Source organism: Saccopteryx bilineata, chromosome 3, assembly GCF_036850765.1.
Source record: "Saccopteryx bilineata isolate mSacBil1 chromosome 3, mSacBil1_pri_phased_curated, whole genome shotgun sequence".
Lineage (NCBI taxonomy): Eukaryota > Metazoa > Chordata > Mammalia > Chiroptera > Emballonuridae > Saccopteryx > Saccopteryx bilineata.
Genome location: NC_089492.1, coordinates 72,443,749 through 72,463,012, shown reverse-complemented (window position 1 = coordinate 72,463,012; position 19,264 = coordinate 72,443,749). Strand labels below are relative to the sequence as shown.

General features: G+C 38.2%; 1 pseudogene; it reads right to left on the bottom strand.

Moving 5' to 3' along the window:
* Positions 1-502: 502 nt before the first annotated feature.
* LOC136329801 (leucine-rich repeat-containing protein 31-like) lies at positions 503-11,546 on the bottom strand (annotated as a pseudogene).
* Positions 11,547-19,264: the final 7,718 nt, after the last annotated feature.

Sequence of the window (19,264 nt, the reverse complement as noted above, 5' to 3'; positions counted from 1 at the left end):
TGATTTCTGCACTATAAAGTGGGGCAGACCGGGAGCTTGCTCTCTCGGTTCCTGAGATTAGCATTAAAGGAAAGAGCAGAGAGGAGAGCAGAGAGAGGCCACGTAGAGGAGGCCAGAAGAAGCAGCCAAGATGGTGGAGTGTTGAAGAAGAAGCCAGTTTGTGCAGAGAGAAGGAGATGGGGAACAGAGGTAAATAAGGCTGGTAAGCTAGAAACTTTTGATTCTAGGAAACTTCGATAAGTCAGTAGCTTTGTGAGCACTGAATGAGTGGGTTTTGGAGCCCAGTGTGTGTTTTTACTTGCCTGCTGGCTCCATTTTTTTATTACCGTCTGTCTGAATCTAATGTGAACCTGCATGGGCAAGGTGGCTGTGATGGTGGCCGTGGCTACTCGCTTACAGCTCCATTGTTTCATTACTGTCTGTCTGAATCTAATGAGAACCTGCATGTGAATGCCCATGATGGTGGCTCCTGGCCATTCACATATATATTATATTTACAAACTTATTTGACCAACACCCATCCTTCATCATTAATGCTGTCACTGCAGCTCAGGTTGAGCTTCTGCAGCTCGGCCAGGGGATCTGTCTATACTACCAATGCCAGGGAACTAATATCCTCTGTCACTGGGAAACAGCAGCCCAGCCGCTCTCAGCACTTGAAGGGACATTGGAAGCTTTAGTGTTTTCAAAAGCAGCTTCCAGTTGCCACTAACACACTTAAGAAAGGCTATTTTCAGAGCTGAGCGGTGAACGGATTCAGTGAGGCCAGTAAGTCTCACTTTCCAAAACAGAGCACAGTTGTTGATTAGTAATGATGTCACTGCTTTGTAAGTTTCAGGAGAGTTGTCCTTCTTATTGTTGGAGGATAAATCCAATTCTTGATGACTTGAGTAAAGGTATGACCTGGGTCAGTGCTCCCACCTTGTCTGCTGTTACTGAGCACTAGTTAAGGTCTAGGACTGCCTGCTGTTTCAGTGGGGCTGGCTGAACTGGTGAGTCCTCCAAACCTCCACCCACTTCTTGCTGTAAAAGTCTAGTTTCCTTGTGTCTGACAGGTATCTAAAAGCGGCATCTGGTAATGTGACACTCTTTTTAGTCTCTGAACAATATACTGTGTAGACTCTCACCTATGTTTCTGTTAATGGAAAGATCAAGTATTTGAAGATTTTGGAGCACAGGTAGCAAATGACCCACAAACATCCCATCTTTGGATGTGAAGGCACATTCCACCACCTCAAGGTTTGTATCTTGCTTGCTTCTGGAAACTTCCAGAGGATCAGAAGCAAATTTCCCCCATTTTACCATTTCAGGACAAAGTCAGCTCTTCAAGTTCTGGCATGGTGTTAAGTGCCTCTCCCAGGGCCCCAGCAATATCACCAGGAGTAAGTCTGCAGCTAACCAGCTTCAGGATTTTTAACTAGCTGACAAGATGTGTTTGCTGGGAGAGTGAATGGAGGTTTCCAACCATGAAATTAACTCCAAGAAATAGCCAGTTTTTCCAAGTCTTGGGGATAAGGCAGCAAAGCAACCACTTCCTTCCCGTTTGCAGCTATTAACCTGTAGATATTCAGATCCAAGCGCTTGTTACAGCCTTCCTGCCCACATCTGCAGGATCTGCTCATATTTATCCATCCTGCATCCCAGTTCTACTTCTGAAGTGAGAGGTTTTGCTCTGTTCCTGACACAGGTGCTCAACACTGAACACTCCAATGACCCTTTTCTTACAAACAAGCTGTGGCTTTTCTTTCATGGTCTGAAGTGAATTTTTCAGCATGGTGTTGTGTTCCTGGATGAAGAAGTAACTTTGCATTTAAGAGGAGAACCTTTGGTGAATGCAACTGCTGGGGAAGGGTGGGGTAGGGAGAAAGCACAGGTAATTAAACCAAACAGGTGAAGAAGGGGAAGCACTGCAAATATCTTCTCTTATTCAGCAGGTGACATTTTTATTTTGTTGATGGTTTCTTTTCTGTGCAGAAGCTCATTAGTTTGATATAGTCTTGCTTGTTTATTTTTCCTTTTCTAGCTCTTGCCTTTGGAGTCAGTGCCAAACATTTATTGCCAAGATCAATGTCAAGAAGCTTACCGCCTATGTTTTCTTCTAGGTGTTTTAGAATAGAAGGTCTTACGTTCAAGTTTTTAATTTATTTTGAGTTAATTTATGTAAGATAGTAATCTAATTTCACATAGTAATTATTTTACATGTGGCCATCCAGTTTTCCCAACACCATTTATTGAAAAGACAGTCCACTCCCCATTGTGTATTCCATCTGTGCCTACAAAATTGTAAATTACTTGACCATACAGGCATGATTTTAATTCTAGGTTCTTTATTCTGTTCCCTTGATCTATATGTTGGTTTTTCTGCCAATATCACACTGTTTTGACCACTACAGCTTTATAATATAGTTTGATATCAGGGCACATGATCCCTCCAATTTTATTCTTCTCTCTCAAGATTGCTTTGGCTATTTCGGTTCTTTTGTAGTTTCATACAAATTTTAGGATTTTTTATTCTGTTTCTCTGAAAAATGCCATTGCAATCTTGGTAGAAATTATGTTAAATCTGTAAATTTTTTTATGTTGTGTAAACATTTTAGCAATATTAATTTAAAAAAAAATTTTTTTTAATTTATTCATTTTTAGAGAGAGGAGAGAGATAGAGAGAGAAGGGGGAGGAGCTGGAAGCATCAACTCCCATATGTGCCTTGACCAGGCAAGCCCAGGGTTTTGAACCAGCGACCTCAGCATTTCCAGGTTGACATTATTTTATCCACTGTGCTACCACAGGTCAGGTTAGCAATATTAATTCTTGCAACCCGAGAGCATATATTATCTTTCCACTTATTTGTATCTTCTTCAATTTCTTTCAACAATGTCTTACAGTTTTGTGTTCAGGTATTTAATCTCCTTGGTTAAATTTACTCCCAGGTATTTGATTCTTTTTGGTTCAACTGTAAATGTGGATTAAAAAATTTTTTTTCCTGCTAGTTTGTTGTTTGTACATTTAAATGCAACAGACTTTTGTATATTGATTTTGTGTCTTGCAACTTTAATGTATTCATTTATTATTTTGTTGGTCAAATAAGTTTGTAAATATGATGTATATGTTTACTCGCTTTGGGTGTGGGGGACAGGCTGTAAGCTGACAAAGTCATTATAGCCTAAGGCCTAGTTTTAAGACAAAGCCTTTCCCTCCCTTCTAATACTAAGGTCTTCTCAAAACTAAGCGTTTCCCCACACCCTTGACTGTTGTATGATATGAGGTGGTGCACTCTTATGAGGAATCCCATTTACCTCAGATAAGTAGCTTTGTATCAGAGACTTTCTTATTTGTATTTGGCATAAAGGCTTTAATTTCCTACACTATAAAATGAAGCAGACTTGGGGCTCTCACTCTCTCTCGGTTCCTGCTATCAGCATTGCAGAGGCCTCCTTGATCCCTTGCCCTCCATGAGAAAAGCATGTTTTCTGCTTTTCTCTTGGCTTTTCTTGTGGCTTGCCTGTCCTGGTGAAACACCGATAAACAGAGTGATCCACCATCCTCTGATTCCGCCATTTCTCTATTGTCTGCCCGAATTCAATGAGAACCTACATGTGAATGGCCATGATGGTGGCCCCTGGCCATACATATTTCTAATAGTTCTTTTAGTGGAACTTTTAGAACTTTTCAAGTATAAAATCATGTTGTCCACAAATAGAGATAGTTTTACTTCTTTTCAATATGTATGCCTTTTACTTCTGTTTGCTTAATAATTGCTATCACTAGGACTGCCAATTCTATGTAGAATAAAAGTGGCAAGAGTGGGCATGCTTGTTTTGTTCTTGATCTTAGAAGAGGAAAAGTTCAGTTTTTTGTGTGTTTTTTTTTACCATTGTGTATGATGTTAGCTAGGGGTTTGTCATACATGGCCATTATTATATGGAGGTACTTTCCTTCTGATTTATTTTATTGAGTGTTTTTATCATAAATGGATGTTGTATCTTGTCAAATGCCTTTTCTGCATCCATTGACATGATCATATGATTTTTATTTTTCATTATGTTAATATGATATATCATGTTGATGAATTTGTGGGTATTAAACCATCCTTGCATCCCTGGAATAAATCCTACTTGATCATGGTGCATATTCTTTTAATGTACTATTGAGTTTGGTTTGCTAGTATGTTGTTAAGGATTTCTACCATTATATTTGTCAGAAATATTCACCTGTAACTTTTTGTTTCTGTGGTGTCTTGGTCTGGTTTTAGTACAAGGGTAATGCTGGCATCCTAAAATAAATTTGAAGCATTCTCTCCTCTTCAATTTTTTGGAACAGTTTGAGAAGGATAAATTTTAAATCTTTTTTAAATATTTGATCTTGGACTTTTGTTCTTCAAGAAGTTTTTTATTACTGATTCAATCTCCTTACTAGTAACTGGTGTATTCAGATCATCTATTTCTTCATGATTCAGTCTTGGGAGAATATATGTTTACAGAAGTATATCCATTTCTCTAGATTATCCATTTTGTCGGCATATAATTCTTCATAATAGTCTCTTATGATCTTTTAAATTCTTAGGTATTAATTATAACTTGTCTTCTTTCATTTCTGATTTTATTTATTTGTGTCTTCCCCCATTTTTCTTAGTGACTTTAGCTAAAGGTTTGTCAATGTGTTTATCTTTAAGAAGAAAATAAGCCTAGTCCTTAGTTTCATTGATCTTGTCTATTGTCTTTTTAGTCTCTATTTTGTTTATTTCCCCTCTGATCTTTTCTGTTTCCTTCCTTCTTTTTCTGGGTCTTTTAGGCTATAACAGGGCCCTACAGGGACCCTCTCTGGGCAGGAAGTGCTGGTGGGCACATCTTTATGCTCCTCATCTCCCTCGCTAGAGCTGGCAGGTGCAGCCCTGCCCCAAGCTCCCCCACAGCCCCACTGAAGCCAGTGGGCACCTGCCATCCGCACAGGAGACATCCTCTAAAAGCGCCTGGTGCTGGTAGCCAGAGGGGCTTGTGTTTTGGGGCCCTACAGGACTGGAACAATCCGAGAGACAATTCTTGGCAGGAGACCACCCCCCAGGGCATGACACAGACAAACTGGAACACACTCCTCAATAAAATGCTCCAGTGAAGAATTTGGTAAACTATTGTTTATATTAACTTGGAAGACAAATTATATATTTAGTTCCCCTGAGTGTCAGAAAACACATTCAGAAAGTTGATGTTAGAAACAAACAAACAAAAGAAAAACCTTTTTTTTTTTTTTTTGCTGTTGACTATATTTGAAAAATAACACAAGGGGAAAAAAGCATGATTATAAAAGTGATTTGGCTGATTTTACATGAAAAGGAAATAGGAAAATTTAGGAGATTTGTAGAGTCAGTAAATTTAAATATATTTAATTACAAGAGAAAAGATAAACCCAGCTCACTGAGTCCCAGCAGGTGAGAAGGACACAACCTGGTTGGTAGAAGTAACAGATAATCTCTGGAAGCAACATGTTTATTTCCAGGCTAAGACATTTCACTTTCAGATACATTTTCCCTCTTAAATGGTGGCAGCCATGTTCCTTCAGCCTGGCTTCTGACGAGAACATCACTGAACAGCAGCAAAGTAACACACAAAAAGTATCTTGCATGGGCAAGAAATTAACCTGGGGTGTTTTAAGTCATAAGAAGTTCATTATCTGAGCATAATTCAGCTCAGAGTTTCTCCAGCCAAGTGTGCATCAGAATTACCTGGAAGATTTGTTAAAACACAGATTCGAGGGTGGAGGGAGGGCTCACCTTTTGAGTTTCTGATTCAGCAGGTCTGGGTGGTTCCCAAGAATCTGCACTTCTAGAAAGTTCCCAGCTAATGCTAACACTGCTGGTCCATTGACCACCCTTTGAGAACCTATCTAACAAATCCTGACATCTACCAGTATTAACTCTAATATTCTTTTGCAGCCTGTATAACTATGAGCATAAAACAGTTTAAGGACAAGCATAATGAAGGTCACTTTTCTACACAATAAGTATTCTATCCAGATCCTAAATAATTAGAAAATTGCTTTTCCCATCAATGGGAAGGGGAAATAATCCCATGTGTACTCTACAAAGTAAACAATGTACTGAGTCAGCAGTCAAGGCATGTTCAGTGAAAAACAGAATACTTTGGGACCATGCAAGTAGAAAAGCAAGCATTAGCAACTGTATTGGTTAGCATTTAGAGAACAGAGCTACTCTAGTTTGTTAAAGCAAGAATTGAGTTAGTATACAATATTAAATAGCTTATAAAATGTTAAGAAAGGGGAAGAAGCAAATATTTGTAAAAGTGCCATTCAGTTTATTATTTATTGTCTCTTCTCTCTACAAGTAACTTATAATTAATATATATATTTTTTGATTAAATAATGCTAAGAATCCATGATTTTGATTCTTATTATTCTACTTATTGTGCCTCATTATCAGCAAAAAAGCATAGGTTATACTTGGGTATGACCAAAAACTGCTTAGCATGAAATTACTTGACTGATTTTCCCTGACACTCACTCTACATCTGTGTAGGTAATTGGTAAGGTAGGGCTCTACTGGATGTTCTAAGAATTGAGTTTCTCAGAAGCTGAGTTTAGAGATGCTATGGGTGACTTTATAGAAGCAATCAATTTCTGGTTTTAACTGAAGCCATCCTTCAGAGAGCCACCAAAGAAACCTTGCTTTAAAACTGGTGTATTTTTGGCCCTGGCTGATTGGCTCAATAGTAGAGCATTGGCCCGGCGTGTGTAAGTCCTGGGTTCGATTTCTGGCCAGGGCACACAGAAGAAGTGCCCATCTGCTTCTCCACCTCCCCTCTTCTTTCTATCCCTCTCTTCCCCTCCTGCAGGCAAGGCTCCATTGGAGCAAAGTTGGCCCGGGTGCTGAGGGATGGCTGCATGGCCTCTGTCTCAGGGACTAGAATGACTCCAGTTGCAACAGAGCAACGCCCCAGATGGGCAGAGCATCACTCCCTAGTGGGATTGCCAGATAGATCCTGGTCAGGTGCATGTGGGAGTCTGTCTCTCTGTCTCCCTGCTTCTCACTTCAGAAAAATTAAAAAACAAACAAACCCCAAACTGGTGTACTTTTGTTAAACTCTACACTTCAAATAAATTAATTCTATTACATATCAATTATACCACTATGATGTTGATTTAAAAAATACAAAAGATTTTGTTTTTCTAGTGACTTTTGAAAATATTATTATGAAACACATACAAAGATCCTGAAAATTAAGTGGAAGTAAGGAACTAATCAAGTACTAGTAAAAGAGATAAACTTTCATCCAACAAATTTGCTTAATGAATTTCTTTCTGTTATAGGACATGAGTCCATGTAGCTTAATTAACTTCTACTTTTTGTAGTTCTTATGTGTTATATGCTACTTCACTTGTAGAAAACAAAGTCAAATTTAAGCTAGTGTTTAGGAACAAAAGAGCTATTTTTATAGCTGGACATATATATTTTTTTAAATATTCTAGCAACCTGGTATTTGAAACCTGAATAATTTAGAGGAAACAAGTTAAAAGAAAACCCTGGCTAAGTAGCTTAGTTGGTTAGAGCATTGTTTTGATACAACAACATTGTGGGTTCGATCCCTGCCGGGCACACACAAGCATCAAGCAATGAATGCATAAATAAGTGGAACAACAACAAGATGTTTCACTCTCTCTCTTTCTTCCTTTCTCTCTCTTCCTATGATCAAAAAATACATTTTAAAAAAAGAATGAATCCTTGAGAACATTCTACCAAGTGAAACAAGTTAAGTCAGAAAAAGTTAAGAACTGTAAAATTTCACACACAGGTAGGATATAAGACTGAGACTCGTGGACATAGATGAAAGTGAAGTCATTACCGGGGAGGGTGCCGGGGGAGGGAAATAAAGGGGAACAATATATGGTGATGGAAAATGAGTTGACTTTGGGTGACGGGTGCACAACGCAATCAACAGTTCAAATACCATGGAGATGTTCACCTGGAACCAATGTACTCTTACTGATCAATGTCAACCCATTAAATGTAATATATAATTAAAAAAAAAGATGAAAGAACATTGTGATTAGGTCCATTTTTTTTTCTGTATTTTTCTGAAGCTGGAAACGGGGAGACAGTCAGACAGACTCCCGCATGCGCCCCACCAGGATCCACCTGGCACACCCACCAGAAGGCGTCACTCTGTTGTGACCAGAGCCACTCCAGCGCCTAGGGCAGAGGCGGAGGAGCCATCCCCAGCTCCTGGGCCATCTTTGCTGCAATGGAGCCTTGCTGCGGGAGGGGAAGAGAGAGACAGAGAGGAAGGAGAGGGGGAGGGGTGGAGAAGCAGTGGGCGCTTCTCCTGTGTGCCCTGGCCAGGAATCGAACCCGGGACTTCTGCACGCCAGGCTGACATTCTGCCACTGAGCCAACCGGCCAGGGCCTCTGATTAAGTCCATTTTTAACAGCCCTAGCCCAGTAAATATGAAAAAGCATACTTACCCTGAATCCTCTTTATTTAGGTGAATAAACCTGTTCATTAAAACGTCACGTCCTACCAAGCACTGTTCTGACATATCGGGCCATATTTTGTGCACATAACACTAGCTCCCTTCTATTCTCTGTTAATATCGAAAGAGCCAAACGTGGTAATTGTGTGGTAACTATGCAATTAACTCATGTCACCACTGTACCTTTTCATTAGCATCACTAAGAGTAGTATTACCCTCTCAGTGACCTCAGCATAATTGATAACATCTTTAGCAGTTAAAGTGAAAAAAAAATTGAGTGAATTTAGTATTGTGAAGGGTGATAGAGTGACAGCCTTGGAGACAAGAGTCCTTTTAATCTATCACATGGCACAATCAGTGACAACGGAAGCCTCTCTGCCACCTCATTAGCACATCTCACCTCTTTTCTCCAAGAGCAAATTTCTTACTTATTCTTTTCTTTTTTCTTTTATTTTTTTCAGAGGCAAGGAGGCAGAGAGACAAACTCCCACATGTGCCCTGATAGGGATCCACCCAGCAAATCCCTACAGAGCAATGCTCTGCTCATCTGGAGCTGCTGCTCCATTGCTTGACAACCAAGCTATTTTAGTACCTGAGGTGAGGCCATAGAGCTATCCTCAGTGCCTGGGGCCAACTTGTTCCAATCAAGCCATGGTTGTAGAAAGAGAAGAGAGAGAGAGAGAAGGGGCAGGGGTAGAGAAGCAGATGGTCACTTCTCCTGTGTGCCCTGACAGGGGATTGAACCCAGGACTTCCACATGCCAGGCTGATGCTCTACCACTAAGCCCACTGGCCAGGGCCTTTTTACTTATTCTTTTACTTGCTCAGATGACTTGCAAAGTTACCTATTGTGTTCTCAAACTTTTTCCATGAAGGCTAATGGCTGTAAGAGCCCTGCCAATGTCCCTGATTTGCCCTGCTCTGGACAGTACTCATGCTAATGAATGCACTTGGTATATGTGCTCTTAAAGCACAGCTTTGGGGATCCTATGAGTCCTTAGTTAAGTGGCTACTTGGGATATAAGCAAAAAACTATTATTCATTATATTACTTTTACAGAACAACTATTCTATTCAACGTTGGTCAAGTATTCACTCTTTAGGTTCATGTTCTCTCTGAAAACAAAATTGAAAACAGACTATACATTCAGTCGTGTAGCCTTCCTTGAACTATGAAACATCAGAGAAGGCAATCAAAGCTAAAGAGTAGTGGGCATCTTACTGATTGAAAGCATGGGCTTGAAAGTCAGGTTGACCTGGATTTGGGTCCAGGTACCCACATTACTCTTTAATGAGAGCATATAAGAAAGACCAAAGTATTAGAAAATGCTTCCCTGGGGAAATACTTTCTCTATCTGTGACATCAGAGAGAATAAGAGTTATCCAGGCACAAAAAAACAAAAACGTTTAGACAAAGACTAAGAAGCAGGTATGTAAAAAGGCCTATCATGAGAGACAGTTCAGCACATTTATGGGTTCTAAATGTGTGTGTGCATGTGTGTGTGTGTGTGTGTGTTTGTGTGTGTATGTGTGTGTGTATCGATGTGAAATGAGGGAGGTGGGAATGCAAGGTACAGTAGAAAAACTTTAATAAAATTGGTGCTTTTGACAAATTACTCTGGTTGCAGTGTAGTTTATAGAGAAGATAATAATTAGGCCTAACCAGTGGTGGTGCAGTGGATAAAGTGTCAACCTGGAACACTGAAGTCACTGGTTTGAAACCCTGGGCTTGCCTGGTCAAAGCACATATGGAAGTTGATTGTTCCTGCTCCCCCCTCTTATCTCTCTCTCTCTCCTCTCTAAAATGAATAAATCTTAAAAAATTTTTTTAAATAAAAAAAAATCTATCAACGGGTCAGTTTAAAGGCTACTGTAAGATTTCAGACAAGAAATGAGTGTCTTTATTAGGGTGCTGGCAGTGGAGATGAAAAGAAGGTACAGATTCAAGGGCTATTTAGAGGCCAAACTGATGGGATTTGGCTATTGGGAAGTGAGGAGAGGGGAAGATCATGGATGACGTCCAGGTTTTGGCTTCTAGGTGGTTATTTATTTACATGAGAGCAAACAGATTTGTGTGAGAAGACATGAGATCCACCAGGGTGACTGTCGATCTCTTACAAGTAGATCATGAGTCCACACCACCTTGTATCCACTTTGTCCCTCCCCACTCCTTTTCCACATTAAAGCCAGAATCATCTTACAGAAACCCAAATTTGATTACAACACTTTGTCTCTTGCTTGAAAGCTTAAATGACTTGTCATTGCACTTAAGATTTATTTAAAAAGTTAATCTTTTCTTGGCTGGGTAGCTCACTTGGTTAGAGTGCCATCCCTATTATGCCAAGGTTGTAGGTTTGATCCCTGGTCTGGACACATACAAGAATTAACCAACGAATGCTTAAATAACTAGAACAACAAATCAATGTTTCTCTTTCTCTTTCTCTTTTCTTATCCACTCTAAACATCAATAAGTTAAAAAAAAAAAAGTTAATCTTAAAAACCTGTCTAGTCAGGTCCCTACTTCTTCTGATGGTATTAGATTATATCACTCTTCTTCTTGCTTATTATACATCCTTTTTATATTGGTCTTTTTTTACCTTCTTGAAAGCATCGTGGTCTTCAGCCCACATGCTCAACAATCTTGGCTTGGCTTCATTATCTTCTACCCATTCTTCAGTTAACAACTCAAACTTCTTCAAGGAAGTCTTTTCTGTTATACATTCTCCCAATCCTTTAATTTTATTTTATAACACTTATTATCATTGGTAAATGTGCAGCAGTGAGACTATTAAACTTCCAAGTCTTTCTGGAAGTTTCTATTTGGGTGGTAGGCAATCATAGTTTATTTGGATGCTGTGAGAGGCAGAATTTTGCTGTCCTGAAGATTTTTCATGTCCTAACCTGGGACTGACTATGTTACTTTGCATGGAAAAAGGGGCTTTGTAGATTTGATTAATTTATGGACCATAAAATGGGGAGGGGGGGAGAGATTATCCTGGATTCCTGGATTACCTGAGTGACACCATCAAAATTTGTAAATCCTAAAAGTGGATGACTTATTCCAGCCATGGTCCGAGAAAGAGATGTGGTGACAGAAGCAGGATCAAAGAGAAGCTACACTGCTGATGGAGGAAAAGGGACACAGGCCAAGAATGGAGGCAGCCTCTGGGAGCTGGAAGAGGCAAGAATACAGATTCTCCCCCAGAGTCTCAGGAAAGGAATGCAATCCTGCTCACCTTGACTTCATCTCAGTGAGATTGTCTACCAGACTCAATAAATGTGTGTGGCTTGAAGCCAGAGTCTGTCGTAATATATGGGAAGAATAGAAAACAAATACAGATGCAATTATGAATTATATTTGTACAACAATTAATTTCAAGTGTATTTCTGGTCCATAGGTTTCCAATTTAGGGGTTACATTGTTTTACCATGGACCTGAGTCTTATGAAAATACAGCATTTTGAATTATCAATATAAAAAGTAATAGTCAGCTCTGATCTTAATTGAATTCACAGTAGCATTCATCACATGAGATGTTTCTTTTCTTTCTTCTTTCTTTCTTTCTTTCTTTCTTTCTTTCTTTCTTTCTTTCTTTCTTTCTCTTTCTTTCATCAAGTGAGAGGCAGGGAGGCTAAGATAGACTCCCATATGCATCCTGACTGGGATTCACCTGGCAAGCCTACTAGGGGGTAGTGCTCTGCCTGTCTGGGGCACTGCTCCGTTGCTCAGCAACCAAGCTCTTCTTAGCACCTGCAGCAGAAGCCATGGCACTATCCTCAGTGTCCAGGGCCAACTTGCTCCAATCGAGCCATGGCTGCAGGAGGAGAAGGGGGGGTGGAGGGGTAGAGAAGCAGATGGTCGCTTCTCCTGTGTGCCTGAACCAGCAATCCAACCCGGGACTTCCACACACCAGGCCAAGTTATACTGCTGAGCCAACTGGCCAGGTCCACATCAGATGTTTTACTGCAGAAAAAAAAATTTTTTTACAGCTCTATATTGATTCTACAAACAGCATGAAGAATTTTTTTTCTTTTCAAATATTTCAGTCTGTGGCTGGTTGAACCCATGGGTGCAGCAGACCCAGCTGATATGGAGGGCTGATTATAAATATATCTGGCCATTTTTTTCAAAGGATTTAAGTTCATCTCTTAGAGGATCTGAGTGGTGTAAGAAGAGAGCTATCTGGCTAGTCAGTGTGTTGAAGACATCTCTGCGGAAGTGAGCCCATCACCTCATTCCCGCCTCTCCCTGATTATACACTTTGTGGCATACAAAGTTTATACACCTGTTTGTTGAGGGTTCAGGGCTCTGACACTAATCCTCTTCATTTCCAGACCTAAAGACCTGACTCTATAACAGTCAATCCAAAAATGCACTTGTAGCAGACACTGGGCTTTCATCATGAACTATCTTCCAAGCTGTACCAAGACGTGTTCTGCTGGAAGTTCTTAATCCTTCCATTCTGATTTTTCGCTGCCCACAAACATTAGAGAAGCAGGAGGCATGGTCACTTTCAGTAGAAACAATGTAGAACTTAATTGAGATAGCCTACATATAGTTATAAGAAATGATTAAGGAAATGAAATCCCATTTATTCTGTGATTTCAAAGGAATTTTCCAATTTGGACATGATGGGGGTGCAAAAACAAGTGAGCAGAGTAGGATCAAAATGGAGAGGTTAGTGAGGGCTGGGAATCCACATGTCACCAGGATGAAGGGAAGGGAATGAGTTATGCCTGGAATTATGCATAAGGTTTGGGGAGACAGACAAAAGAGAAGTCAATAACACCAATTATTCTCCTTTTCTCTGTTGCTATTTGATATAAATCTTCCTATTTTAATTCAATATTTTTACATCATCCTCTAAACATCCTATCATTCACTGATTTTTTTTTAACACTGGTATTCATCTCACCAATGTTAAAAAACATAGAAAAATAACATAATTTTAATTCAACCCAAATATAATTGCAAAAACAAACAAACAAACAAACAAATCCCACAACATTTCTTGTAAATATATTTTTTTAAACTCTCTAGTTTTAACTAACCAATGTAGCCCATGGCTGTTGGCTACCATCAGAAGACCTCTGAAACCACATTATCTGTTCAGAGGAGAAATAGGGGAAAAGGAAGATATTGAAGGACACGCTATATAGTTCCTGCTTTCTGAGAGTCTGTTGTTTTCATCTGCCTACATGCCTTCCTCCTTTCTGGGTAATACCAGAACATTCTCACTTCACACTTCCATGCACACACAACATTTGGGTCTACTCCATAGAGCCCTCAGGGTTCTGATAGGTTATGATGTTTTGTCAATCAAAGTACTCTCTGCACTGGGCTGTGTCATTCTCCTGCCAAAATGGAGAATACATCTCAGGCTGGGCTAATGATAGCTTTACATTCTTTTGGTCATAGTGTCCAAGCGGTGAATGTGTGACCCAAACTTAGATGCTCAGAGTTCTTCCTTGAATTTATATACTGTATTTGAGTGATATCATTCTTTGCTCTAGGATTATAAGCTGTTAAGATATAAACCCAGACAAGTTCATCATGACACAGAGGTACTAGAGTCAGAAATACAAAAGTAGAAGTCTAGACTGGTGGTGGTGTTGGTGGGTGAAGAAAGATAGCTGGAGAGAAAAATTAAGAGAGAACACTGATGCTGTTCGAATCCGAGACTCCAGCTTGTCTTACAGAAACCCTGCTCCTCTGGTTTGGGTCTGTAAGCCAATACATTTCCTTCTGTACTTCAGCTATTTTGAGCTGGATATCTTACTTGCATTGAAAAATTTTATAATATAGGATTCAAGATTAGTGAAAGAGTTACAGAACAAGATGACATCCATAACACTATTATGTAACTGAAGTCAATAAACATTCATGGAAATGAGAGATATGTGATGGACAGAATCATAAAAAAGGAATCATAGAGTACTAAATCTTAATCAAGACTGAATGGGAAATTTAAAAATGTTTGTTAAGTTAAATTATTGGGGTGACATTGGTTAATAAAAGAATATAGGCTTCAAGTATACAATTCTATGATAGATCATCTGTATATTGCATTGTGTATTTACCATCCAAAGTCAAATCTCCTACTGTTACCATATATTTGATCCCCTTTACTCTTTATTACCTTCTCCTACCCCTTTCCCTATGGTAACCACTATCCTGTTGTCTGTGTCTATGAGTCTTTGTTTGTTTGTTTGTTCATTTGTTGCTTTCATTTCATATCCCACATGAGTGATATCATATGGTTCTTGACATTTTCCTTCTTACTTAGTGATAAGAAAAGATGAAATATTGTCACTTGAGACAGCATCAATGGATCTTGAGAACATAATGCTAAGAGAAATAAATAAGTCAAATAAAAAAAAGAGAGGTAAGTTCTTATTGGTAAAGAGAAAAGAAAGAACTCCTTCCTTACATATTTAAGTGCCTAAGCAAAGATGTGGAGGCAGAAAGACTATCTGAAGAATATATTCAAATTTCAACCATCCACATAATCTTTAAGAAATGTGTTTGATTTTGTCAAATTACCGGAAAATGTATTATTTTGAAGCTAATTTCAGGTAATAAGTCCTTTTTAAAAAATATTAAGGCTTTTAAAATGTTATTAGTCATTGTATTACAGCATAAATTAATGTGGTTATTTCAATTCCTCTTAGGATAAAATTAATATCATTAATCAAATTGAAAGAATAGATGTTTTGATAAAGAGCAATGAAGGAATAGATGTTTTGATAAAGAGCATAGAAGCGAAGAAAAACCACAACAAACTTGAAGAAGGAAAAGAAGGGAAAACTTGCCCTAACCATGATCAATATTTATCCCAAGTTGAAGTTATCTGTACAGCAATAGAAATGTAGGCACAAACACTTTTAATTTCCCACTGAGTTGAGCATATTTATTTTTTCAACTTTTGATAAATTGCATTCTCTAAATCTTTATTGCACCTCACTTACTTGAATCAACATTATGTTGTGTCTAATATGGACACAGATAAATGGCATTCCTCTTAGGATGTTGAGCTAATGTGAGAAACCTCTGCTTCCATAGCAACAACAAGAAAAATACAAACAAAATAAAAATCACAATTTTCCATGGAGCAAGCGAAGCACAGCCGATACAAGGAAGCTCAGTGAACTGAATTCCAAACAGAATAAGCCCTCATACATGAGCAGAGAGCGATGTTGTTGGCTCCCATCCCTGGTACCTTACATCCAGTTTAGATAGAAGTGGACAGAGAAGAAGCCTTCCACAGAAGGAGAATAAGAATAGAAGGAATCACCTAGGTCTTAGAGAAAAAGGTAGACTGAAGACATGACATAGAATCTGAAGGAAACCCAAACACAAGACAGGTTGCTCTACCTGGCAATTCTCCCCTGCCTCCTCTCAATGCAAACTTGAATTTTAACCTCCCAAACACTCACAGTAGCTTGACTTCACTGAAATTAAAAACTTCTGCATTGTAAAAGACACTGTCAAAAGAATAAGAAGATAAACCACAGATATGAGAATTTTTTTGCAAAAGACATATCTGATAAACAGTATTATCAAAAATATACAAAGAATTCTTAGAACTCAATTGTAAAAAAACAAACAATCCAATTTAAAAATAGGCCAAAGATCTTAAGAAACACATTGCCAAGGAATGTTTTCAGATGGCAGATAGCATGTGAAAACATGCTCCACATCAGATGTCATTGGGGAAATGCCAATTAAAGCATCAAGATACCACTACAGTACACACTTAGTAGAATACCCCAAATAAAGACAATGACAGCACAAAATGTCGGCATAAATGCGGAGCACCAGGGACTCTTATTCATTGGTGGTGAGAATACAAAATGGTAAAGCCAATTCAGAAGACAGTTGGAGGTTTCTTACAAAACTAACCACACTCTTGACATATAATCCAGGAGTCATATCTTGGTATCTACTCAAAGAAGTTGAAAACTTATATCCACACAAATACCTATCCATACAAAAAAAATATCCATACAGATGTTTATTCATTATTGTTTAAACTTGGAAGCAACCAAGATACCCTTCAGCAGGTGAATTAATTAATAAACTGTAATGTATTCAGATAACCCAATGCTATTCAGCTTTAAAAAGCAATAAACTATCAATCCATGAATGATTAAGTGAAAGAAGCCAATCTGCAAAGGCTACATACTATCTGATCCTAACTATTCTGTAAAAGACAAAACTGTGGCGACAGCAAAAGATCAGCAGCTACAGGGTTGGGGGGCGGGGAGCTAGGGGATGAGCAGGTGGAGCATGGAGGATTTCTGGGGCAGTGAAAATACTCAGTATGATACTACAGTGATGGGTACGTGTCCTCAAACATTTGTTGGAATGCACAGAATGTACAACATCAAGATGAACCCTGATGTAAACTAAGGGCTCTGGGGGGATTAGGATGTGTCAATGTAGGTTCACCAGTTTTAGCAATGTTCCTCTCTGGTGAGGGATGTTGGTAATGGGGGAGGTTGTGCACATTTGGGGACAGAGGATATATAGGAAATCTTTGTACCTTCCTCTCAAGTTTTCTATGAACCTAAAACTGCTCTAAAAATATAAAAATCATTTTTAAAAAACAATATACCATTTTCTTTTCTTGACTTGAGGAAGACAAAACTTGCACTTAGAAGTAAGGGAAATGCCTGACCAGGCGGTGGTGCAGTGGATAGAGCGTTGGACTGGGATGCAGAGGACCCAGGTTTGAGACCCCAAGGTCGCCAGCTTGAGCGTGGGCTCATCTGGTTTGAGCAAAAAGTCCACCAGCTTGAACCCAAGGTCGCTGGCTCCAGTAAGGGGTTACTTGGTCTGCTGAAGGCCCACGGTCAAGGCACATATGAGAAAGCAATGAACAACTAAGGTGTTGCAACGCGCAATGAAAAACCAATGATTGATGCTCCTCATCTCTCTTTGTTCCTGTCTGTCTGTCCCTGTTTATCCCTCTCTCTGACTCACTCTCTGTCTCTGTAAAAAAATAAATAAATAAAATTAAATAAAAAAAAAAAGAAGTAAGGAATTGAGGAAACTGGGTAAAATGTCACAATGTCACAAGTTTTTTTTTCTTTTTTTTATATATATATATTTTATTTATTGATTTTCAGAGAGGGAGAGGAGTGAGGGAGAGAGAGAGAGAGAGAGAGAGAGAGAGAGAGAGAGAGAGAAGGGGGAGAAGCAGGAAGCATCAACTCCCACATGTGCCCTGACCAGGCAAGCCCAAGGTTTCGAACCGGCGACCTCAGTGTTCCAGGTCGATGCTCCATCCACTGCACCACCACAGGTCAGGCCACAATGTCACAAGTTTTAATGAGAATTTATCCACAGGTCTAGATTGAAGTGTTGGAGATGAAAAACAAGAGTTGTTGGGTGTTTTAATGTTTTCCTTGGTTATCAGATTGTCTTCTAAATTTGCATCCACGCTTGAGTCAAACTTGGTATATTGCTCCTATCAGCTTTATTGACTGAAAAATTCACTGCTCGTAAAATTGGCAATGAAGTCATACAGGATAAAATATATTACATATATAAAAATCAATTCTAAGCAGGGTTTTAACTGGGGTAATATGTATAAACAAACCTCCATATTTAAGTGAACATTATATTAAATCTCATAAACAATGATGCCACAGAAGCCTAGCAAAACATTTTGTTACCAATAAAATTTTTTGTTATGTGAATGCACTGCTAACCTGATGTACTTGTTTTTTGAACAACTCTTAGTTTGAATACATTGAGAATATTGTTGCCTTTTGGGAAAAACATACTATTAATACATGGATTGTTTTTCATAGCTTTTAATTTATCTTTCTCTCCTTTTCTTTTCCAGATAAACATATAGCAAAAACACTCCTCTAATAAATTTATGTATTTATTTTTCCCTGCTTATAAAACTTCACTAAGAATATTTGTAATTTTTTATTTCATCATGATCATATTAAATTATAAATATGGTTTTGTTTCACTGCTTAAAACAGCTATGTTGAAAAGAAACTTTTTTTCATAGACATATTTGGACTATTTGTAAAATTATGAAATGAGATCTAGTATTTGAAAGCAATACATATGCAGATTTTATCTGCAATTAGCATCTTTTAAGACTACATGAACTTTCTCAGGGGTTTTAATACTTTAGTGAAGTTAACAATGTTAGCATATGCTCACACAGACTGGGCCAATCAGAGGCTTACAGTTATATGTGAAACACAGACTTTATTCTTGTATTATTATTTATTAATTACTGTATTATTTTCCATATGAACCACTGTAAACCTACTTTTGCCACACCCTGTATATTATTACTCATATATTTTTTAATGTTATTTACAAAACTTGGGCTACGCTTTTCATATAATTACAAAACCTGGCACTTAATAGTATATATGTGTGTGTGTGTATACATATGATATATATATAAATATATATCATATATATGAATATTAGATATTAGTTGAAGGGTGTATATATAAATATGAGTAATATATATGGAGTTATAAAAATATTATCCATAATTCTCTAACTTTATGTGCATAGTCTATGTGGGGATAATATTTTAGAAAAACTATTACAGTACCTTGAAAATTTAATGATGGCTTTATTTACAATGAATAGTCAAGGACAATGACATATTTACTAGCATTAAAATAGAAAATGCTTTATGCCTTCAAGAAAAATATAAAAGCAAATATCAATCTCATAATAAATTAAAGGTGTTAGATAATATTTAAAATAATACAAATATTAACTTAGTATAATAATTAATT